The sequence below is a fragment of the Triticum dicoccoides genome, chromosome 5B (genome assembly GCF_002162155.2).
Source record: "Triticum dicoccoides isolate Atlit2015 ecotype Zavitan chromosome 5B, WEW_v2.0, whole genome shotgun sequence".
NCBI classification, from domain to species: domain Eukaryota; kingdom Viridiplantae; phylum Streptophyta; class Magnoliopsida; order Poales; family Poaceae; genus Triticum; species Triticum dicoccoides.
This window is the reverse complement of record NC_041389.1, coordinates 533,557,524-533,582,675: the sequence shown is the minus strand read 5'-3', so window position 1 is coordinate 533,582,675 and position 25,152 is coordinate 533,557,524. Positions and strand designations below refer to the sequence as shown.

The window sequence follows — 25,152 nt, the reverse complement described above, 5'->3', positions numbered from 1 at the left end:
GGCCTACACCCAGCCGGATTAGCATTGTACCCCTGGGGGGTAGGCCTATATAAACCCCCCAGGGCACCCATGCAAAGGGTTCAGCTTCTTAGGGAATACACACACATATAGAGAGAGGAATGGAGCTGGCCTAGCCCTTCTTCCTCCTCTAGCCAAACAGCTCAAGGTGCAAGCTTGTAGCTCCTTGTTGATTTACCTAGGAGTGCCCCGAACCTGGGTAAGATGCGTCAGCGTACATGTTTGCGCCTTATCACGTTTCTAGGCACCGGCGATGTCTTACTAGCTCCCACCATGATAAGCCATCCCTTGGCATATGTCGCACCAAACCCCCAACATTTGGCACCCACCATGGGGCTAGATGCACCATCGTATGGAGATCTGCTCTGGACGGGAACCTTGTTCCTCCCTGGCGAGCGCAACCAGCCCGGCAAGCCCGATGGCATCTGCACCGACGCACTGCATGATGCGGAAGTCGCCTGCGGGGCAAGCTGCCTCGTTGATCTCATCGGCGAGATTCGCCTCTCCAACAAGCCTGCGCCAGGCGCGGGTGCAGCTAGCTCCGAGAGATGCCTCATCGACCTCCTTGGCAGGCTCAACATCGCCAACGAGCCAGCCTCCGACCTGGAGTCGATCGGCTCCACTGACCCGATGCTTGTGGACTCTAACTCGGCATCCCTCGATGCCTTCCCCACCAACGTGGTGGTCATTGACGACCCGCTCCCTCGTGCGGACAGCGGCGGCAGCACCGTCACCGAGGTGCTCGTCATCGGCCACGGCGGAGCCTCCGGTGGGGACGCCCAAGACCCGCTGCAGGCGGCAATGCGCGACCTGTCTGTGCCCATCACGAGCGACGCCAACGCCGAGACGCTAGAAACCTGCCGCGTCACACTCGTCGAAAGCAGCAAGAAGTTGGCCACTATGAGACGACTCACCAAGGCCTATCAGTGCTAGGTCGATCATGTTGTCTGTGGCACACTGGCTGCTGGCGAGCCTAGCCGTGTGGGCGTTGTCCGATAGCGCGGCGCGACCATCACCAGCATGCTGGGGGTCGACCACCCTGTCTACGCCACGCCCATCGAGAATCTACGTGCCGCCCAGGCGGCAGCAGATAAACTGGAACACCTGGAGGGTGACGAGTGATGCTGCATGGGGGAGCGCGTTCAGTAGCTCATCGACGCGGCTGCCATGCAGCAAGAAGCCGGCGCGCACACCGAGAATCCTACCCACCGCTGAGAGCATGGCGTGACCTCCCGAACACCGAAAGTAGGTGGTGCCCGCGACCGAAGAGACAAAGAGCCTGCTGCTAGCCGCAGTCGGATGCGCCTCACCATTGAGCGCAACCAAGATGGCCGACCCCGAGCTGTGGAGCGGCGGGACGACTGTCGGCCTCCTCCTCCCCCTCGTAGAGATAGGTATGCCTCCCCGCCGCCAGTTGAGCACCGACGCTCAGCGGCCGGCTGGGCCGCCGTGAAGGAATCGGAGAAAGCGATGCTCGCCATTGGATCGACCGCCTGGCCCGATCCCAGGCACTAGAAGAAGAAGATGTGATTAGTCCGCCTTGTTTTGGCCCCCGCATTCACGACGAGCCCTTCCCCAAAGGGTTCTCGCTCCCAAGAGATACACCCAAGTACAATGGCTCCATGAAGCCGGAAGATTGGCTGGTCGACTACTCCATCGCAGTCAACATAGCAAACGGCAACAAGCACGTCGCCGTGAAGTACGTCGCCCTCATGCTTCAGGCCACGACGCGAACTTGGCTGAAGCCTCAAGCCCTACAACGTCAACAATTGGGTAGATTTCACCGAAGTCTTCATCCGCAACTTCACCAGCACTTACAAGCGGCCGCCCAAGCCTCGCTAGCTCTCTCTATGCGTCCAAGGCCCTACCGAATCCACTCGCGACTATCTGACACGGTGGGCCGAATTGCGCAACTCGTGCGAAGGGGTGCACGAGGTGCAAGCTATAGAGTACTTGACCGCCGGGTGCAGAGAAGGCACCCTGCTCAAGCACCGACTCCTCTGCGACGAGCCGACTACACTCGATGAGCTGCTGATCATAGCAGACAAGTACGCCACTACCAAATTCTCTATGAAGTCGGAGCTTCAGGTGGACGCATCTGAGAAGGTGCTCCCTCCGGCTCCCAGAACGCCGGCTGGTGACACCAGTCGGCGCCAGCAGCAGAACGACAACAAGCGCAAAGCCCCGATGCCAGCTTCCCCCAGATGGCAAGTGGCAACAATCAAAGATCAGCAGCCAGAAGGGCAACCCTTACACAAGCGTCAGAAAGGCGGCAAGCAGCCAGCTTGGCAGCCTGCCTTTTCTTATGAGCAAACCCTTGATGCACCCTGCAAGTTTCACAGCGGTGCGAAGCCATCCAATCACATCACCCGGAAGTGCCACTGGCTCACCCGAATCTCCAAGGGCGAAGGGATGCTGCCCCCTCCGCCTGCTGGCCAGCCGCCTCTGCCTCCTCAGCAGCCGGCGGCCCGTCCAGCAGTCTGTGCCATCCAAGATGAATTCCCTTAAGAACACGGAGCCTACATGGTCTTCACCAGCCAGGCTGATGATAGGCGCGGCCGGCGCCAGCAGCACGAAGGAGTCAACGCTGTCGCCTCTAAAGTCCTAGAGTTCATGCACTGGTCCGGAAGTGATGCCTTCTCCGGGTTCGTATGCCCTTGTATTGGATGGCACCTTTCCAAAAGAGAGGCGAGCTGCTCATTTCTCCCGAGTCCTGTTAGATGGCAGTAGCAGCTGATGATCCACAAGTGTAGGGGATCTATCATAGTCCTTTCGATAAGTAAGAGTGTCGAACCCAACGAGGAGCAAAAGGAAATGACAGGCGGTTTTCAGTAAGGTTTTCTCTGCAAGCACTGAAATTATCGGTAACAGATAGTTTTGTGATAAGGTAATTTGTAACGGACAACAAGTAATGAAAGTAAATAAGATGCAGCAAGATGGCCCAATCCTTTTTGTAGCAAAGGACAAGCCTTGACAAGTTCTTATATAGAGAAAAGCGCTCCTGATGACACATGGGAATTATCGTCAAGCTAGTTTTCATCAAGCTCATATGATTTGCGTTCGTTTCTTTGATAATTTGGTATGTGGGTGGACCGGTGCTTGAGTACTGCCCTTTCTTGGACAAGCATCGATTAACCCCTATTGCAAGCATCTGCAACTACAAAAGAAGTATTAAGGTAAACCTAACCATAGCATGAAACATGTGGATCCAAACCAGCCCCTTACGAAGCAACTCATAAACTAGGGTTTAAGCTTCTGTCACTCTAGCAACCCATCATCTACTTATTACTTCCCAATGCCTTACTCTAGGCCCAAACAATGGTGAAGTGTCATGTAGTCGACGTTCACATAACACCACTAGAGGAGAGACAAAATACATCTCATCAAAATATCAAACGAATACCAAATTCACATGACTACTTATAGCAAGACTTCTCCCATGTCCTCAGGAACAAACGTAACTACTTACAAATCATATTCATGTTCATAATCAGAGGCGTATTAATATGCATTAAGGATCTGAACATATGATCTTCCACCGAATAAACCAACTAGAATCAACTACAAGGAGTAATCAACAATACTAGCAGCCCACAAGTACCAATCTGAGGTTTTGAGACAAAGATTTGATACAAGAGATGAACTAGGGTTTGAGAGGAGATGGTGCTGGTGAAGATGTTGATGGATATTGACCCCCTCCCAGTGAGAGGATCGATGGTGATGACGATGATGATGATTTCCCCCTCCCGGAGGGATGTTTCCCCGACAGAACAGCTCCGCCCCGGAGCCGTAGATTGGTTCCGCTAAGGTTCCGCCTCGTGGCGGCGGTGTTTTGTCCCGAAAACTTTCTTATGATTTTTTCGAGGGTAAAAGACTTCATATAGCAGAAGAGGGACACCAGAGGACTGCCAGGGGGCCCACGAGGTAGGGGGCGCGCCCCCCACCCTCGTGGACGGTGGGTGGCCCCCCTCTGGTATTTTCTTCGCCAGTATTTTTTAGTAATTCCAAAAATAACTCCCATGGAGTTTCAGGACTTTTGGAGTTGTGCATAATAGGTCTCTAATATTTGCTCCTTTTCCAGCCCAGAATTCCAGCTGCCGGCATTCTCCCTCTTCATGTAAACCTTGTAAAATAAGTGAGAATAGGCATAGGTATTGTGACATAACGTGTAACAACAGCCCATAATGCAATAAATATCAATATAAAAGCATGATGCAAAATGGACTTATCAACTCCCCCAAGCTTAGTCCTCTCTTGTCCTCAAGCGGAAGCTGATAACGAAAAATATGTCCACCTGTTTAGAGATAGAGGTGTCGATAAAATAAAATACGGACATGAGAGCATCATGATCATTCTTATAACAGCAACATATATATATTGTCATATGATTTCTTATGCTCAAGTAATAATCTATCCACAATGTCAAGTATGAATCAGAAACTTCATTGAGGACTAACAAACTATAATCTCGGTCATTAAAGCAATTGCAATTTATCATAACATCGGAAAGAGTCAATATAAGAGCTTTTCAGCAAGTCCAAATACTCAACTATCATTTAGTCTTTCACAATTGCTAACACTCACGCAATACTTATGGGTATGGAGTTTTAATTGGACACAGAGAAAGATAGGGGCTTATAGTGTTGCCTTCCAAACTTTTACCTCAAAGGGTAATGTCAACAATAATATTTCATGCTAACTTACATCCAATTGGATATCTACATCAGAATCTTTCCAACACAAGGTGCTTGCCAAAGGATAAAATATAAAAATGAAAGGTGCTTTCTCAATATAAGTAGTAGGAACAATAGGATCATTATAAGTGATAGTATTTTCTTCAACTTTAATAGGTGCAACTACTTTTGTTTCAGTGGGAGGATTATATATTAACCACTTATCCTTAGGGAGATCAACATGAGTAGCAAATGATTCACAGAAAGAAGCTACTATCTCAGTGTCAAGTCCATATTTAGTGCTAAATTCATGAAAAGCATCGGTATCCATAAAAGATTTAACACAATCAAACTTAGGTGTTATAGCTGACTCCTTACCTTTGTCGAGATCCCAATTTTCAGAGTTGTGTTTAATTATTTCCAATAAATCCCATTTGAATTCAATAGTCTTCATCATAAAAGAGCCAGTACAAGAAATATCGAGCATGGAGCGATTATTGAGAGAAAACCGAGCATAAATTTTTTGAATAATAATTTCTCGTGAGAGCTCATGATTGGGGCATGAATATAACATTGAATTAAGCCTCCCCCAAGCTTGAGCGATGCTTTCTCCTTCGCGAGGCCAAAAATTATATATATAATTACGATCATGATGAACAAGATGCATAGGATAAAACTTCTGATGAAATTCCAATTTCAATCGGTTGTAGTTCCATGATCCCATATCATCACATAGCCTAAACCATGTCAATGCCTTTCCCTTCAAAGATAAAAGGGAAGACCTTCTTCTTGATAACACCTCGGGCATACCTGCAAGCTTAGATAATCCACAAACTTCATCCACATAGATTAGGTGCAAATCAGGATGCAATGTTCCATCTCCTGTAAAAAGGATTAACTAGCAGTTTCCCTACCATACCCGAAGGAATTTCAAAGTAAACATTTTCACTAGGTTGAGTAGGTTGAGGAGCAACTCTTTGATCTACTAGTCGGGGTGAAGCTACCCCGAACACGCCCCTCAAAGGATTATGTTCCATAGTAACAAGTGATAGTAAATTTCAGCACACTATATAAATTTTTCCTTAGCAACTTCCACTTACCAAAGGCGCTTCACTCCCCAGCAACGGCGCCAGAAAAGAGTCTTGATGACCCACAAGTGTAGAGGATCTATCATAGTCCTTTCGATAAGTAAGAGTGTCGAACCCAACGAGGAGTAGAAGGAAATGACAACCATTTTTCAGTAAGGTTTTCTCTGCAAGCACTGAAATTATCGGTAACAAATAGTTTTGTGATAAGGTAATTTGTAACGGACAACAAGTAATGAAAGTAAATAAGATGCAGCAAGATGGCCCAATCCTTTTTGTAGAAAAGGACAAGCCTGGACAAGTTCTTATATAGAAAAAAGCGCTCCCGAGGACACATGTGAATTATCGTCAAGCTAGTTTTCATCACGCTCATATGATTCGCGATCGTTACTTTGATAATTTGGTATGTGGGTGGACCAGTGCTTGGGTACTGCCCTTTCTTGGACAAGCATCCCACTTATGATTAAACCCTATTGCAAGCATCCGCAACTACAAAAGAAGTATTAAGGTAAACCTAACCATAGCATGAAACATGTGGATCCAAATCAGCCCCTTACGAAGCAACTCATAAACTAGGGTTTCAGCTTCTGTCACTCTAGCAACCCATCACCTACTTATTACTTCCCAATGCTTTCCTCTAGGCCCAAACAATGGTGAAGTGTCATGTAGTCGACGTTCACATAACACCACTAGAGGAGAGACAAAATACATCTCATCAAAATATCGAACGAATACCAAATTCACATGACTACTTATAGCAAGACTTCTCCCATGTCCTCGGGAACAAACGTAACTACTCACAAATCATATTCATGTTCATAATCAGAGGGGTATTAATATGCATTAAGGATCTGAACATATGATCTTTCACCAAATGAACCAACTAGAATCAACTACAAGGAGTAATCAACACTACTAGCAGCCCATAGGTACCAATCTAAGGTTTTGAGACAAAGATTTGATATAAGAGATGAACTAGGGTTTGGGAGGAGATGGTGCTAGTGAAGATGTTGATGGAGATTGACCCCCTCCCGGTGAGAGGATCGATGGTGATGACAATGATGATGATTTCCCCCTCCCGGAGGGATGTTTCCCCGGAAGAATAGCTCCGCCGGAGCCGTAGATTGGTTCCGCCAAGGTTCTGCCTCGTGGCGGCGGTGTTACGTCCCCAAAGCTTTCTTACGATTTTTTTCTAGGGTAAAAGACTTCATATAGCAGAAGATGGCCACCGGAGGACTTCCAAGGGGCCCACGAGGCAGGGGGGCGCGCCTAGGGGGGTAGTGCTTGCCCCCCACCCTCGTGGATGGTGGGTGGCCCCCCTCTGGTATTTTCTTCGCCCAATATTTTTTATTAATTCCAAAAATAACCCCCATGGAGTTTGAGGACTTTTGGAGTTGTGCATAATAGGTCTCTAATATTTGCTCCTTTTCCAGCCCAGAATTCCAGCTACCGGCATTCTCACTCTTCATGTAAACCTTGTAAAATAAGAGATAATAGGCATAAGTATTGTGACATAACATGTAACAACATCCCATAATGCAATAAATATCAATATAAAAGCATGATGCAAAATGGACGTATCAGCAACATCAACATCCTTTACCGCGACACTATGGAGAAGTTGAGCATCAAAGCGAAGCAACTCCAGCCCAGCCAAACTATTTTTCATGGCATTTTGCCCGGCCTTTCCTGCTCATAAATTGGCAATATTAAGATAGATGTCGTCATTGGAGACAGAGATCTCTTCCACCGCGAAGCAATTTGGTTTGAGGTGGTAGACCTGGAGAGCCCTTATCATGCATTGCTTGGCCGACCTGCTCTGGCCAAGTTCATGGCAGTACCTCACTACGCCTACCTCAAGATGAAGATGTCGGGAACCAAGGGCATCATCACCATAGCTGGAGACTACAAGAAGTCGGCCGCCTGTGCCGCGACTAGCAGTCGGCTGGCCAAGTCCCTCGTGATTGCCGCAGAGAAGAAGCTCCTTGACCGGGTTGTGGCCATGGCCAGCAAGCAGCCGGACCTGTCACCAGACCCCAAGGAGTCGGATACTCAGGGCTCCTTCCAGCCGGCCAAAGAAACCATGAAGATACCTTTGGACCTGAACCACCCGGAGAGGTTCGTTCTTGTAGGAACCAACCTTGACAGCAAATAGGAAAGCGAGCTCGTCAATTTCCTCTATGAGAATCAAGATACCTTTGCATGGTCCCCCAAGGACATGCCGGGTGTTCCGACGGATTTCGCCGAGCACAAGCTACATGTCAGAGCAGATGCAAAAGCAGTCAAGAAACCCCTCCGCCGACTGTCAGAAGAGAATAGAACAATTGTTGGTGAAGAGATAGCCCGGCTCCTAGCAGCCGGCTTTATTATGGAAGTGTTCTTTCCAGAGTGGCTAGCCAATCCAGTCCTTGTACTAAAGAAGAACAACAAGTGGCGCATGTGCATTGATTATACCAGCCTCAACAAAGCTTGCCCCAAAGATCCATATGTCCTGCCTCGGATTGATCAAGTAATAGACTCCACAGCCGTATGCAAGCTGCTGAGTTTCTTGGATGCCTACTCAGGGTACCACCAAATCAAGTTGAACCCGGCTGACCGCCTGAAGACCGCCTTCATCACACCATTCGGATCCTTCTGCTACCTAACCATGACATTCGGCTTCAGAAATACCGGTGCCACTTTTCAGCGTTGCATGCAGAAGTGCCTCCTCAAACAACCCGGCTGAAATGCCCATGTCTACATAGACGATATTGTGGTGAAGACGGAGAAGCATGGTACCCTTTTGGAAGATCTCAAGGAAACATTTGACATTCTGCGCCGTTTTCAAATCAAGCTCAACCCAGAGATATGTGTCTTTGGAGTACCAGCCGGCCAGCTCCTTGGCTTCTTGGTCTCAGAACGCGGCATTGAGTGCAACGCTGTGAAGATCAAAGCTATCAAGAGGATGGAGATACCCACCCGACTGCGAGACGTCCAAAATTTTACCGGGTGCTTGGCATCCCTCAGCCGCTTCATCATTTGGCTAGGAGAGAAGGCTCTTCCCCTGTACCAGCTCATGAAGAAAACCACTTACTTTGAGTGGAACGACCAAGCGGGTGAGGCTTTTCTCCAGCTGAGGAAGATGTTGACCACGCCACCTGTCCTGGCGGCTTCGACTAACAAAGAGCCTATGCTCCTTTACATTGCCGCAACCATCCGGGTGGTTAGCACAGCCATTGTGGTACAGAACCCAGAAGACGGCAAGGCACAGCTGGTCCAGAGGCCTGTGGACTACTTTAGCGAGGTGCTATCAGCCTCAAAGCAGAACTATCCACACTACCAGAAGATGTGCTACGGCGTGTACTTTGCTGCCAAGAAGCTCAAGCCATACTTTCAAGAGCACCCCATCACGGTTGTTTGCACTACCCCACTCGCCGAGATCATGGGCAGCAGAGATGCATCAGGCTGGGTGGCCAAATGGGCCATCGAGCTGGCTCATACACCATCTTCTACCAGCCTCGCACCACCATCAAGTCCCAAGTGCTGCCCGACTTCCTCGTCGACTGGGCCAAGACCCAGTACCTGCTGCCAGCGCCGGATGCACTTTGATGGCTCCAAGATGCGCACCGGTCTGGGAGACGGCATCATCCTTACCTCTCCGAAAGGCGACAAGATCAGATACACATTGCAAGTCCACTTTGCCGCCTCCAATAATGTGGCCAAGTACGAGGCGCTCGTACACGGGCTCCGACTGGCCAAAGAACTCGACATCCGCCGGATCCTGTGCTACGGCAACTCAGACTTGGTGGTCCAACAATCGTCTGGCGACTGGGACGCCAAGGATGCAAACATGGCCAGCTACCGCTTTGTCGTCCAGCAACTCAGCAGATATTTCGAAGGGTGCGAGTTCCTTCATGTGCCATGGGCCGACCACGAGCAAGCAGATGCCCTGGCACGAATTGGCTCCACCCGGCAAGCCATACCAGCCGGCGTCTCCATTCAGCGCATCCTCAAGCCATCTATCAAGCCTTCGCCAGAATCAGATTCCATCTTCGTGCCGGCTACCCCCGGAACAGTAGAATCCGACTTGGGGACCTCAGCAATCGGCTCGGGGACTTCAGCTGGTAGAGCGGGGACTGCTGCAGCCGCACCCGGCCTGGGGACTTCAGAACCCAGCCCGAGGACTTCATAACCCAGCCCGGGGACTTCAACGACACAACAAGCAGTGGCCGACTCCAGCCCGCCACCTCCCAACCCAACCGCCCCTGTTGCAGTGGCCGTACTGACTGTAGAAGAAGTCGCAGCTCCATTATGGGCGCAACCCATTCTCAACTTCCTGGTGAACAAAGAGTTGCGGCTGATGAGATCTCGGCCTGGCAAGTGCAGCGCCGGGCAGGAGCTACATGATAGTAAACAGAGAGCTTGTCAGGCGTAGCGCGACTGGAGTCTTCCAGCGATGCGTAGAACCAGAGAAAGGAAAGGCAAACCTCAAAGATATCCACCAAGGCGAATGCGGCCACTACCCGGCCTCAAGATCACTCGTTGCCAAGGCTTTCCGACATGGTTTCTTCTGGCCGACTGCTTTGGACGACGCCAAGGACTTGGTCAAGCATTGCAAGGGGTGCCAGAAATTCAGCTCCAAGCAACATCTGCCAACTTCTGCACTCAAGACCACCCCCCTCACTTGGCCCTTTGCCGTCTGGGGGCTGGACATGGTGGGCCCATTCAAAACAGCACGCAGCAGCATGACTCATCTGCTTGTTGCCGTGGACAAATTCACCAAGTGGATTGAAGCAAAGCCAATCAAGAAGTTGAATGGGCCGACTGCTGTGACCTTCATCGCAGATATCACCGTCCGGTACGGCATACCACACAGCATCATCACTAGCAAACGGCACAAATTTTGCCAAAGGAGCATTGGCCCATTTCTGGGCGACGCAGGGCATCCGACTGGACTTAGCGTCTGTTGCCCATCCATAGTCAAACGGCCAAGTCACATCCAACCAGTCGGCAGTCCGACTGGGGTGCGTGGAGCTTGGACGCCTAGCCAAAGGGAAGAGATCACCTGGGCCCCGACACGTTGCAGCTGGCGGAGCATTCGATGAGCCGGCTGGAGACGATCCTGGATGGCCAGAAGCTGCTCGTTGAGCGACCGAGGGGCGTTGGGCGCGGCCTCCGTACCAGCCTGCCTTCGCTCTCCGCGGCGAGTTTCGATGGCCTGGCTGGCGGCAATGACATAATCAGGGAAGTACTCTGCGCAAGAAGGGAAAAATAAGTATGAAGCCGGAAGCTGAATCATATAACAATCGGCATATGAAAGAAAGAAGAAGACAACGCCCATCGACCATGTCCTCGATATGGCCGTAGCCATCATTCAGCACCCTCTCCGTATCGGCCCAGTTCAAGCACTAAGTCTCGAACTCGGCCTAAAGACTGGCATCGCTGTCCTTCACCTTCTGGAGGGCCGCCTTGTGAAGATCTGCCTGGTCAGCTAGTGTTGGGGAACATAGTAATATCAAAAAATTTCCTACGCACACTCAAGATCATGGTGATGCATAGCAACGAGAGGGGAGAGAGTTGTCCATGTACCCTCGTAGACCGAAAGCGAAAGCATTAGAACAACGCGGTTGATGTAGTCGTACGTCTTCATGATCCGACCGATCCAAGTACCGAACGTATGGCACCTCCGAGTTCAGCACACGTTCAGCTCGATGACGATCCCCGGACTCTGATCCAGCAGGGTGTCAGGGATGAGTTCCGTCAACACGACGGCGTTGTGACGATGATGATGTTCTACCGACGTAGGGCTTCGCCTAAGCACCGCAACAATATGACCGAGGTGGAATATGGTGGAGGGGGGCACCGCACACGGCTAAGGAACGATCACAAAGATCAACTTGTGTGTCTTTGGGGTGCCCCCCTGCCCCCGTATATAAAGGAGCAAGGGGGGAGGCTGGCCGGCCCTTGGGGCGCGCCAAGGAGGGGGGAGTCCTCCTCCTAGTAGGAGTAGGACTCCCCTTTCCTAGTCCAACTAGGAAGAGGGAAGGGGGAAGGAAAGAGAAGGAGAGGGAGAGGGAAAGAGGGGCCGCGTCCCCCTCCCCTAGTCCAATTCTGACTCCTCATGGGAGGGGGCGCGCCACCTCCTGGGCTGCTGCCCTCTCTCTCCCCTCAGGCCCACTAAGGCCCAATACTTCCCCGGGGGGTTCCGGTAACCCCTCCGGCACTCCGGTTTTCTCCGAAATCACCCGGAACACTTCCGGTCTGAATATAGTCGTCCAATATATCAATCTTTATGTCTCGACCATTTCGAGACTCCTCGCCATGTCCGTGATCACATCCGGGACTCCAAACAAACTTCGGTTCATCAAAACATATAAATTCATAATATAACTATCATCGTAACGTTAAGCGTGCGGACCCTATGGGTTCGAGAACTATGTAGACATGACCTAGAACTGTTTCCAGTCAATAACCAATAGCGGAACCTGGATGCTCATATTGGTTCCTACATATTCTACGAAGATCTTTATCGGTCAAACCGCATAACAACATACGTTGTTCCCTTTGTCATCGGTATGTTACTTGCCTGAGATTTGATCGTCTGTATCCAATACCTAGTTCAATCTCGTTACAGGCAAGTCTCTTTACTCATTACGTAATGCATCATTCCATAACCAACTAATTGGCCACATTGCTTGCAAGGCTTATAGTGATGTGCATTACCGAGAGGGCCCAGAGATACCTCTCCGACAATCGGAGTGACAAAACCTAATCTCGAAATACGCCAACTCAACATGTACCATTGGAGACACCTGTAGGGCTCCTTTATAATCACCCAGTTATGTTGTGACGTTTGGTAGCACACAAAGTGTCCCTCCGGTAAACGGGAGTTGCATAATCTCATAGTTGTAGGAACTTTGTATAAGTCATGAAGAAAGCAATAGCAACATACTAAACGATCAAATGCTAAGCTAACGGAATGGGTCAGGTCAATCACATCATTCTCCTAATGATGTGATCCCGTTAATCAAATGACAACACATGTCTATGGTTAGGAAACATAACCATCTTTGATTAATGAGCTAGTCAAGTAGAGGCATACTAGTGACATTAAGTTTGTCTATGTATTCACACATGTATCATGTTTCGGGTTAATACAATTTTAGCATGAATAATAAACATTTATCATGATATGAGGAAATAAATAATAACTTTATTATTGCCTCTAGGGCATATTTCCTTCAGTCTCCCACTTGCACTAGAGTCAATAATCTAGATTACATAGTAATGATTCTAACACCCATGGAGCCTTGGTGCTGATCATGTTTTGCTCGTGGAAGAGGCTTAGTCAACGGGTCTGCAACATTCAGATCCGTATGTATCTTGCAAATCTCTATGTCTCCCACCTGGACTTGGTCCCGGATGGAATTGAAGCGTCTCTTGATGTGTTTGGTCCTCTTGTGAAATCTGGATTCCTTTGCCAAGGCAATTGCACCAGTATTGTCACAGAAGATCTTCATTGGTCCCGATGCACTAGGTATGACACCTAGATCGGAGATGAACTCCTTCATCCAAACTCCTTCATTTGCTGCTTCCGAAGCAGCTATGTACTCCGCTTCGCATGTAGATCCCACCGTGATGCTTTGTTTAGAACTGCACCAACTTACAGCTCCACCGTTTAATAAAAACACGTATCCAGTTTGTGATTTAGAATCATCCAGATCAGTGTCAAAGCTTGCATCTACGTAACCATTTACGACTAGCTCTTTGTCACCTCCATAAATGAGAATCATATCCTTAGTCCTTTTCAGGTATTTCAGGATGTTCTTGACCGCTGTCCAGTGATCCACTCCTGGATTACTTTGGTACCTACCTGCCAAGCTTATTGCTAAGCATACATCAGGTCTGGTACACAGCATTGCATACATGATAGAGCCTATGGCTGAAGCATAGGGAACATCTTTCATTTTCTCTCTATCTTCTGATGTGGTTGGGCATTGAGTCTGACTCAACTTCACACCTTGTAATACAGGCAAGAACCCTTTCTTTGCCTGATCCATTTTGAACTTTTTCAAAACTTTATCAAGGTATGTGCTTTGTGAAAGTCCAATTAAGCGTCTTGATCTATCTCTATAGATCTTGATGCCCAATATGTAAGCAGCTTCACCGAGGTCTTTCATTGAAAAACTTTTATTCAAGTATCCCTTTATGCTATCCAGAAATTCTATATCATTTCCAATTAACAATATGTCATCTACATATAATATCAGAAATGCTACAGAGCTCCCACTCACTTTCTTGTAAATACAGGCTTCTCCAAAAGTCTGTATAAACCCATATGCTTTGATCACACTATCAAAACGTTTATTCCAACTCCGAGATGCTTACACCAGTCCATAAATGGATCGCTGGAGCTTGCACACTTTGTTAGCACCTTTTGGATCGACAAAACCTTCCGTTTGCATCATATACAACTCTTCTTCCAGAAATCCATTCAGGAATGCAGTTTTGACATCCATTTGCCAAATTTCATAATCATAAAATGCGGCAATTGCTAACATGATTCGGACAGACTTAAGCATCGCTACGGGTGAGAAAGTCTCATCGTAGTCAACCCCTTGAACTTGTCGAAAACCTTTTGCAACAAGTCGAGCTTTGTAGACAGTTACATTACCATCAGCATCAGTCTTCTTCTTGAAGATCCATTTATTCTCGATGGCTTGCAGATCATCGGGCAAGTCAACCAAAGTCCATACTTTGTTCTCATACATGGATCCCATCTCAGATTTCATGGCCTCATGCCATTTCGCGGAATCTGGGCTCATCACCGCTTCCTCATAGTTCGTAGGTTCGCCATGGTCAAGTAACATGACTTCCAAAATAGGAGTACCGTACCACTCTGGTGCAGATCTTACTCTGGTAGACCTACGAGGTTCAGTAGTAACTTGATCTGAAGTTTCATGATCAATATCATTAGCTTCCTCACTTATTGGTGTAGTTGTCGTAGGAACCGGTTCTTGTGATGAACTACTTTCCAACAAGGGAGCAGGTACAGTTACCTCATCAAGTTCTACTTTCCTCCCACTCACTTCTTTCGAGAGAAACTCCTTCTCTAGAAAGGATCCAAATTTAGCAACGAAAATCTTGCCTTCAGATCTGTGATAGAAGGTGTACCCAATAGTCTCTTTTGGGTATCCTATGAAGACACATTTCTCCGATTTGGGTTCGAGCTTATCTGGTTAAATTTCTTCACATAAGCATCGCGGCGCCAAACTTTAAGAAACGACAACTTCGGTTTCTTGCCAAACCACAGTTCATAAGGCGTCGTCTCAACGGATTTTGATGGTGCCCTATTTAACGTGAATGCGACCATCTCTAAAGCATAACCCCAAAACGATAGCGGTAATTCAGTAAGAGACATCATAGATCGCACCATATCTAATAAAGTACGATTACAACGTTCGGACACACCATTTCGTTGTGGTGTTCCGGGTGGCATGAGTTGCGAAACTATTCCGCATTGTTTCAAATGTAGACCAAACTCGTAACTCAAATATTCTCCTCCATGATGAGATCGTAGAAATTTTATATTCTTGTTATGATGATTTTCCACTTCACTCTAAAATTCTTTGAACTTTTCAAATGTTTCAGACTTGTGTTTCATCAAGTAGATACACCCATATCTGCTCAAATCATCTGTGATGGTGAGAAAATAACGATACCCGCCGCGAGCTTTAATATTCATTGGACCACATACATCAGTATGTATGATTTCCAATAAATCAGTTGCTCGCTCCATAGTTCCGGAGAACGGCGTTTTAGTCATCTTGCCCATGAGGCACGGTTCGCAAGTACCAACTGATTCATAATCAAGTGATTCCAAAAGTCCATCAGTATGGAGTTTCTTCATGCGTTTTACACAGATATGACCTAAACGACAGTGCCACAAATAAGTTGCACTATCATTATCAACTCTGCATCTTTTGGCTTCAACATTATGAATATGTGTATCACTACTTTTGAGATTCAATAAAAATAGACCACTCTTCAAGGGTGCATGACAATAAAAGATATTACTCATATAAATAGAACAACCATGATTCTCTGATTTAAATGAATAACTGTCTCGCATCAAACAAGATCCAGATATAATGTTCATGCTCAACGCTGGCACCAAATAACAATTATTTAGGTCTAAAACTAATCCCGATGGTATATGTAGAGGTAGCGTGCCGACCGCGATCACATCGACTTTGGAACCATTTCCCATGCGCATCGTCACCTCGTCCTTAGCCAATCTTCGCTTAATCCGTAGTCCCTATTTCGAGTTGTAAATATTAGCAACAGAAACAGTATCAAATACCCAGGTGCTACTGCGAGCATTAGTAAGGTACACATCAATAACATGTATATCACATATACCTTTGTTCACTTTGCCATCCTTCTTAACCGCCAAATACCTGGGGCAGTTCCGCTTCCAGTGTCCAGTTTGCTTGCAGTAGAAGCACTCAGTCTTAGGCTTAGGTCCAGACTTGGGTTTCTTATCTTGAGCAGCAACTTGTTTGTTCTTCTTCTTGAAGTTCCCCTTCTTCTTCCCTTTGCCATTTTTCTTGAAACTGGTGGTCTTATTCACCATCAACACTTGATGCTCCTTCTTGATTTCTACCTCCACAGCCTTTAGCATTGCGAAGAGCTCGGGAATAGTCTTGTCCATCCCTTGCATATTACAGTTCATCACGAAGCTCTTGTAGCTTGGTGGCAGTGATTAAGAATTCTGTCAATGACACTATCATCAGGAAGATTAACTCCCAGTTGAATCAAGTGATTATTATACCCTGACATTTTGAGTATGTGTTCACTGACAGAACCATTCTCCTCCATCTTCCAGCTATAGAACTTATTGGAGACTTCATATCTCTCAATCCGGGCATTTGCTTGAAATATTAACTTCAACTCCTGGAACATCTCATATGCTCCATGACGTTCAAAACGTCGTTGAAGACCCGGTTCCAAGCCGTAAAGCATGGCACACTGAACTATCGAGTAGTCATCAGCTTTGCTCTGCCAGACGTTCTTAACGTTGTTAGTTGCATCTGCAGCAGGCCTGGCACCCAGCGGTGCTTATAGGACGTAATTCTTCTGTGCAGCAATGAGGATAATCCTCAGGTTACGGACCCAGTCCGTGTAATTGCTACCATCATCTTTCAACTTAGCTTTCTCAAGGAACGCATTAAAATTCAATGGAACAATAGCACGAGCCATCTATCTACAACAAACATAGACAAGCAAAATACTATCAGGTACTAAGTTCATGATAAATTTAAGTTCAATTAATCATATTACTTAAGAACTCCCACTTAGACAGACATCTCTCTAGTCATCTAAGTGATCAAATGACCCAAATGAACTAAACCATGTCCGATCATCACGTGAGATGGAGTAGCTTTAATGGTGAACATCACTATGTTGATCATATCTACTATATGATTCACGTTCGACCTTTCGGTCTCCGTGTTCCGAGGCCATATCTGTATATGCTAGGCTCGTCAAGTTTAACCTGAGTATTCCGCGTGTGCAACTGTTTTGCACCCATTGTATTTGAACGTAGAGCCTATCACACCCGATCATCACGTGGTGTCTCAGCACGAAGAACTTTCACAACGGTGCATACTCAGGGAGAACACTTCTTGATAATTTAGTGAGAGATCATCTTAAAATGCTACCGCCAATCAAAGCAAGATAAGATGCATAAAGGATAAACATCACATGCAATCAATATAAGTGATATGATATGGCCATCCTCATCTTGTGCTTGTGATCTCCATCTCCGAAGCACCGTCGTGATCACCATCGTCACCGGCACGACACCTTGATCTCCATCGTAGCATCGTTATCGTTACGCCATCTATTGCTTCTACGACTATCGCTACCGCTTAGTGATAAAGTAAAGAAATTACAGGGCATTTGCATTTCATACAATAAAGCGACAACCATATGGCTCCTGCCAGTTGCCGATAACTTCGGTTACAAAACATGATCATCTCATACAATAAAATATAGCATCACGTCTTGACCATATCACATCACAACATGCCCTGCAAAAACAAGTTAGACGTCATCTACTTTGTTGTTGCAAATTTTACGTGGTTGCTATGGGCTGAGCAAGAACTGTTCTTACCTACGCATCAAAACCACAACGATAGTTCGTCAAGTTAGTGCTATTTTAACCTTCGCAAGGACCGGGCGTAGCCACACTCGGTTCAACTAAAGTGAGAGAGACAGACACCCGCCAGTCACCTTTAAGCAACGAGTGCTCGTAGCAGTGAAACCAGTCTCGCGTAAGCGTACGCGTAATGTCGGTCCGGGCCGCTTCATCTAACAATACCGTTGAACCAAAGTATGACATGCTGGTAAGCAGTATGACTTGTATCGCCCACAACTCACTTGTGTTCTAGTCATGCATATGACATCTACGCATAAAACCGGGCTTGGATGCCACTGTTGGGGAACGTAGTAATGTCAAAAAAATTCCTACGCACACTCAAGATCATGGTGATGCATAGCAACGAGAGGGGAGAGTGTTGTCCACGTACCCTCGTAGACCGAAAGTGGAAGCGTTAGAACAACGCGATTGATGTAGTCGTACGTCTTCACGATCCGACCGATCCAAATACCGAACGTACGACACCTTCGAGTTCAGCACACGTTCAGCTCGATGACGATCCCCGGACTCCGATCCAGCAGGGTGTCGGGGATGAGTTCCGTCAGCACGACGGCGTGGTGACGATGATGATGTTCTACCGACGCAGGGCTTCGCCTAAGCACCGCAACAATATGACCGAGGTGGAATATGGTGGAGGGGGGCACCGCACACGGCTAAGGAGCGATCATGAAGATCAACTTGTGTGTCTTTGGGGTGCCCCCCTGCCCCCATATATAAAGGAGCAAGGGGGGAGGCCGGCCGGCCCTTGGGGCGCGCCAAGGATGGGGGAGTCCTCCTCCTAGTAGGAGTAGGACTCCCCTTTCCTAGTCCAACTAGGAAGAGGGAAGGGGGAGGAAAGAGAAGGAGAGGGAGAGGAAAAGAGGGGCCGCGCCCCCCTCCCCTGGTCCAATTCAGACTCCTCATGGGAGGGGGTGCGCCACCTCCTGGGTTGCTGCCCTCTCTCTCCCCTCAGGCCCACTAAGGCCCAATACTTCCCCGGGGGGTTCCGGTAACCCCTCTGGCACTCCGGCTTTCTCCGAAATCACCCGGAACACTTCCGGTGTCTGAATATAGTCGTCCAATATATCAATCTTTATGTCTCAGCCATTTCGAGTCTCCTCTCCATGTCCGTGATCACATCCGGGACTCCGAACAAACTTCGGTTCATCAAAACATATAAACTCATAATATAACTGTCATCGTAACGTTAAGCGTGCGGACCCTATGGGTTCGAGAACTATGTAGACATGACCTAGAACTGTTTCCAGTCAATAACCAATAGCGGAACCTGGATGCTCATATTGGTTCCTACATATTCTACGAAGATCTTTATCGGTCAAACCGCATTACAACATATGTTGTTCCCTTTGTCATCGGTATGTTACTTGCCTGAGATTTGATCGTCGGTATCCAATACCTAGTTCAATCTCGTTACCGGCAAGTCTCTTTACTCGTTACATAATGCATCGTTCCGTAACCAACTAATTGGCCACATTGCTTGCAAGGCTTATAGTGATGTGCATTACCGAGAGGGCCCAGAGATACCTCTCCGACAATCGGAGTGACAAACCTAATCTCGAAATACGCCAACTCAACATGTACCATTGGAGACACCTGTAGAGCTCCTTTATAATCACCCAGTTACGTTGTGACGTTTGGTAGCACACAAAGTGTCCCTCCGGTAAACAGAAGTTGCATAATCTCATAGTTGTAGGAAATTTGTATAAGTCATGAAGAAAGCAATAGCAACATACTAAATGATCAAATGCTAAGCTAACGGAATGGGTCAGGTCAATGACATCATTCTCCTAATGATGTGATCCCGTTAATCAAATGACAACACATGTCTATGGTTAGGAAACATAACCATCTTTGATTAATGAGCTAGTCAAGTAGAGGCATACTAGTGACACTAAGTTTGTCTATGTATTCACACATGTATCATGTTTCCGGTTAATACAATTTTAGCATGAATAATAAACATTTATCATGATACGAGGAAATAAATAATAACTTTATTATTGCCTCTAGGGCATATTTCCTTCAGCTAGCTCCTTGACCAGACGTCGCGCTCCTGGGCCACCTTGCTGCACTCCTCCTCCTTGGCACGCAGCGCGGTTTGGGCTTCGCCCAGCTGCTGCTGCAAGGTGGCATTGGCTCCTGCAAGGACAAGAAGGAAAAGATGGTCAACAATCAACAAAGAAGGAAAGAAGTTGCTGGGGAGATTCGGCCCGACTGCTCAGCACTCGCCCTGAATCTCAGGGACCACACCCGGCGGGTGCACTGACGCGCCCCCGTGCGAGAGAGAAGACGAAGTGCCTACTCCGGCTCTCGGACAAATTAGCGGTCCGCTAGGCCAGCTCCTGGACCTGGGAGTTGAAGGCAGTCGCACAGATGTTGTGATAATCCTGCAACAAAGGCAACAGAAGAGAAAACAAGTCAGGACTCGAGCCTACTTGAAAGTTCCAGGCCGCCTGCTCAGCAGCCGGCCCGAAACACGAGGACTACACCTAGTGGGTGCGCTGACGCGCCCCCACAGAAGGTTACAAGAATCAAAAACAAGAAACATACCCGGACGGACGCTCGCGATGCCAGGAACTCCAGCATATAATGCTGGAGAGCGACGGCCTGAGCCTGGAGCCGGGCCCGGACGTCCTGCGCGGCTGCATTCAGAACAGCCGTTCCGCCCCCAGACGTCCACTCCGGCAGAGCAGCACTGGTGGCCTCCACAATTGGGGCTGATGAGCTTGCGGCCCCGACCTCCTGCGGTCGTGGTGCGAAGCCGCCTTCGCCGCACGGCGACGTACCGGAGTGCGGACCACAGGGGTCGCCCCCCCCCCCCAGCTCGCCACCAGCCAGTGGTGCCGGTGGTGCGTCAGGCCGGCTGCTTTGGGACTCGGCGGTCGGTGCTGGAGGGGGCATCTTCGCCCCCCAGGGTGATGTCGTCACCTCCTCCCGTCTCCATGACCGGCTGGTCGCTGCCAGCTCCTCCAGTCGGCGCCGGGATCTCGGGCGCGGGTGGTGCAGCGCACAGGGGGATGACAAGTTGTGGAGCCCAGCCGCATCTGCCTCTTTCGCCTGCGCCTTGGCGGCTGCGTCCACTTGGATCTTGGTCGCGGTGTCTGCTTGGGCCTTGGCCGCGGCATCGTCATGGGCCTTAGCGGCCGCATCTGCCTTCGCCTGCACCGCCTTCCCCTCTGCCGCTCCTCACGCGCCTCCTATGCGTTCCTCTCCGTCGCCGCCTCGAGCTCGGCGAGCGGATCCACACGGAGGGTGTTGGTGGAGCCCTCCATCATCCCAATCATGGAGGCAGCACCGGATCACTCGAGAGAGAGCGGGCCCCTGTTCAACCAAAAATAAAAAGGAATTCAGAAAGGAGTTGCAAGAAAAAAGGAGAAAGGACGCAAGACGAATCAAACACTTACGCAGACACCATCAGGGGCTGCTTCACGATCTTCTTAAACCGGGCCACCTTCGCGGCGGCCTCCTCCCGCTTGGTCGCCGCCACCGAGCTCTTGGGCTTCTTCGGCCAGCTGCCGTACAGCAACAAGCCGGCCCGGCGCTTTGGTGCGCCGCCTGCGGCAGTCGGCGCGGCTGATGAGCTTGGGCCCGCCTTTTGGGTGCCCGACGGATGGCGCGGTTGATGAGCTCGAGCCCGCCTTTTCGGAGCCCGACGGATGGCGTGGCTCGGTCTCCTCCTCATCGTCGTCTGGCCAATCGTCGAGGCTTCCTTCACCTTCGGAGCCGCCTGCTCCACCACCGCTACCCGTGGCGTCGTCCTCTTCCAGGGCGACCGCCCCCAAGTCAGGGTCGTCCCTGTCACTCACAGACCGGTCGGGCAGGTACTCATGGCCCTGCTCTAGGGCATCAGCTACCGACTGGGTCGTGTGAAGATCTGCATCATGACCGGCTGATCAGGCAGCAAAGAAGAACCCGACGAATGAAGAGAAAAAGGAGTTGAGTACTCACTGCGGGCGACGGGTGCGCGCGGGAGTATGGCCGCTTGCGGAACTTCCACTCGTCCTCCAGGAGTTTGCAGCTCGAGATGTAGTTCACCAGATAGGCCACCTCCGCACCCGGCATCTCCCTGGTGCACATCCGGCACGGGTCTCGGTGCCCGGTCATCTGGCTGATCATGTGAGGCCGTCTTTGAAGGGGGAGCACTTGGCGCACCATGAAGGCAGTCAGCAGGTCCGACCCCTTGAGGCCTTCTGCCTCCGTCATCACCTTAAGTCGGGCAATGGCAGTGGAGGAGGCGGCCGACAGCGTCTTCGGTCGGAATGCCCAGTTGGTGCGGGGATCTGCCGGCGGGCCAGCTACATAAGCTGGCAGGCTGACGAAGTCCGCCTCCGGGTGGACATTCTTGACATAGAAGTAAGATTTTTGCCACAGCTTGACCGACTGCGTCAAGCTGATAGCCGAGAAGCAGTTCTCTGCGCCTGGCCACCGCACCGCGACAAAGGCTCCGCACTGAGCCGCCTTTCCTTGGCGGCAGTGCCGAGTTTGGTGTATAAGAACCCCCCCCCCCCAGAGCTCGAGGGTTGGGAGAATGCCGAGGTAACCCTTGCAGAGGGTCACGAAGATGGACAACAGCACCACCGTGTTTGGCGTGAGGTGGTGCGGCTGGAGTCGATAGAATTGAAGGAAGGAACGGAGGAAGCTGCTCGCTGGCAGGCCGAAGCCGCGAAGGAAGTGCGACCGGAAGACGATGTGTTCGCTGTCCTCTGACGCTGGTGAGATCTCCCTCTTGGGCGGTAGGCATACCTAGACATAGCCCTCGCCAGGTAGCCGCTGTGTTTGGCGGAGGAAATCAAGGTGATCCTCGTGGACGTTGGAGCCATTCCAGGCGCCGGCGCTTGCCCGCTCACGCGCCATGAGAGCTTGAAGCCTGACAAAGGCGCGACGCGACGACGAACGTACGAGTCCGCGGCGGAGCGGCGGTGCTGCGGGATGGATGGGCTCGGCGACGGCGAGCTACGGCAACAGCAAAGAGAAGAAGGGGAAATGGCAAAGGGAGAGGAGGGAGCACATGCGTCTGGCACTTCCCTCACCCCCATACTTATAGCCCCTGGCGACGGAGCCGAGGGGGCGGAGCGTGGGGATCGTGGGATTAACTGCACCCACGACCCCATGACCCTGCATTTACCGCGTAGTAACGGCGCGCATTTACTGCGCCCCGGAACCCCAACCATCCGCCTCGGCCATAGCGGATCCATGCGGGTGCCGATGCCCGGTAGTGGCAGGCCCCATCATGTGGCAGCATCCCATCGCGCGTGTGGGCTGGCAGGCTGGTCTGGCTGGCTAGCGCCGCGTGGCGTACAGTCAGCGGACGGCTGGCCTGGCGCCCGGCAAGCGCGCCACCTAGCTCCCGCCTCTGCATTTCGAAATCACCAGGCAGTAGGCTTGATCGCGGCCGGCTTTTAGCTGACGGCTCCTCGGAGTAGGAAGCTGCTGAGGCTTCTCGCCCTTTCAACCACTACGCCCCACCAGCTTCGGGGACTACTATCGGAGTAAATAACCACAGTTAGCCCTATCTGTCCCCCATGGTATTTCAAGACATCGTGGTCGACTGCGCCCCTCAAGAATCAAAGACAAGGGTCTGCCTTCTGGTGGCCGAATGGTCCTAACAGCCGGCTGCTAGAAGGCGGCAAGGTCCAGAGAGCGGCCCTGACGTGGGCCGATTCCTAGCAGACGGCCACCAGAGCGGCCGACTCCTAGCAGGCGGCCCACCCTCGCGCCCTCAAAGTTTGCACCCACATAACAACAATGAGACAGGGCATGGCTACAGTGCAACCTGCCACCCCCAAATCCAGGGAAGAACGTGGGCATAGTGCAGCGTACCAAGCAACCATCCCTAGCCCGGCGCAACACTGTTGCCACGTAGCCCATGACATCATCCATGGCGGAGGAAGCCATGCTCCCACGATGGGCTGTCGGTACGGCCCATAGGCGGCGGGCCCTAACTGTCCATGGGATGCCAGAAGACGGCGAGCCCAGACCTATCGGCATAAGGGGAAGCTGACTCCCAGCAGCTGGCCCTCTCCTTCCCTTGAAGTTTGTGCGCCATTAACCAGATAAGACGGGGTGTGGCTATAGTGAGCGCCCACCAGGCGGCGATACTGTATCCACGCTCCTCCCGACCAAGCCCTCATCATCAGAGGCAAGGCTACAGCGATGAGCAGTCGATAGGGCCCACCAGCGATGGGCCCTACCTGTCGGTCGAGAGCCTAGTAGCCGGCGGAGAAGCCGGCGTCCAGAGACACTGATGGCTCAGGCCTACACCCGGCCGGATTACCATTGTACCCCTGGGGGGTAGGCCTATATAACCCCCCTAGAGCACCCATGCAAAGGGTTCAGCTTCTTAGGGAATACACACACATAGAGAGAGAGGAATAGAGCTGGCCTAGCCCTTCTTCCTCCTCTAGCCAAACAACTCAAGGAGCAAGCTTGTAGCTCCTTGTTGATTTAGTGATCATGCGGAGACCCCGCAGAGCAGGACTAGGGGTGTTATCTCCTACGAGAGCCCCGAACCTGGGTAAGATGCGTCGGCGTACATGTTTGCGCCTTATCCCGTTTCCAGGCACCGGCGATGTCTTACTAGCTCCCACCATGATAAGCCATCCCTTGGCATATGTCTCACCAAACCCCCGACAATGTCCCAATCTGAAGATCTGTTGACCACGGTAAGCATTATTCTGCGATCCATCGCTACTATATCGAAACAGTTGCCATAAATGACTAAGTTGTTGCAAAAAATAATGTGGGTGCAGATTTGGGAGCATTGGATGACAGGAACGGTGCTGGAGAAGATGGACCCATGCATGAACAACAACGTCTCGGAGACCGGCCTGAGGAGGTTCATCCAGGTAGGTTGTTGTGCGCCCAGGAGAACCCGAGGGATAGGCCGGTGATATCGGTGGTGGGCATGATGATTGGAAGTGACACAGTGTCTCTCGTTGCCCTATCAAAGCCGGCTTCTACGCTCTACACTAGGAACATCATTGCCGATTCTGGAAACGAGTTCAGTATGTAGACCATTTTTAGTGGATGAAGCTCCAAACAATCGATCTGTTTCCTGGGTTAAATATATTATTGTGCCCCTTTCTTTAGCGGTTCGGGTTTTTTAGAACACGTACGTGCCTATATACATTAAGATAGAAAGCAATGTTCAAGCTCGGCAAAAAAAAGATATGTT

General features: G+C 50.0%; 1 pseudogene; it reads left to right on the top strand.

Moving 5' to 3' along the window:
* Positions 1-25,008, top strand: part of LOC119309962 — a 58,687-nt pseudogene extending 33,679 nt beyond the window's left edge.
* The last annotated feature ends 144 nt before the right edge of the window (positions 25,009-25,152 follow it).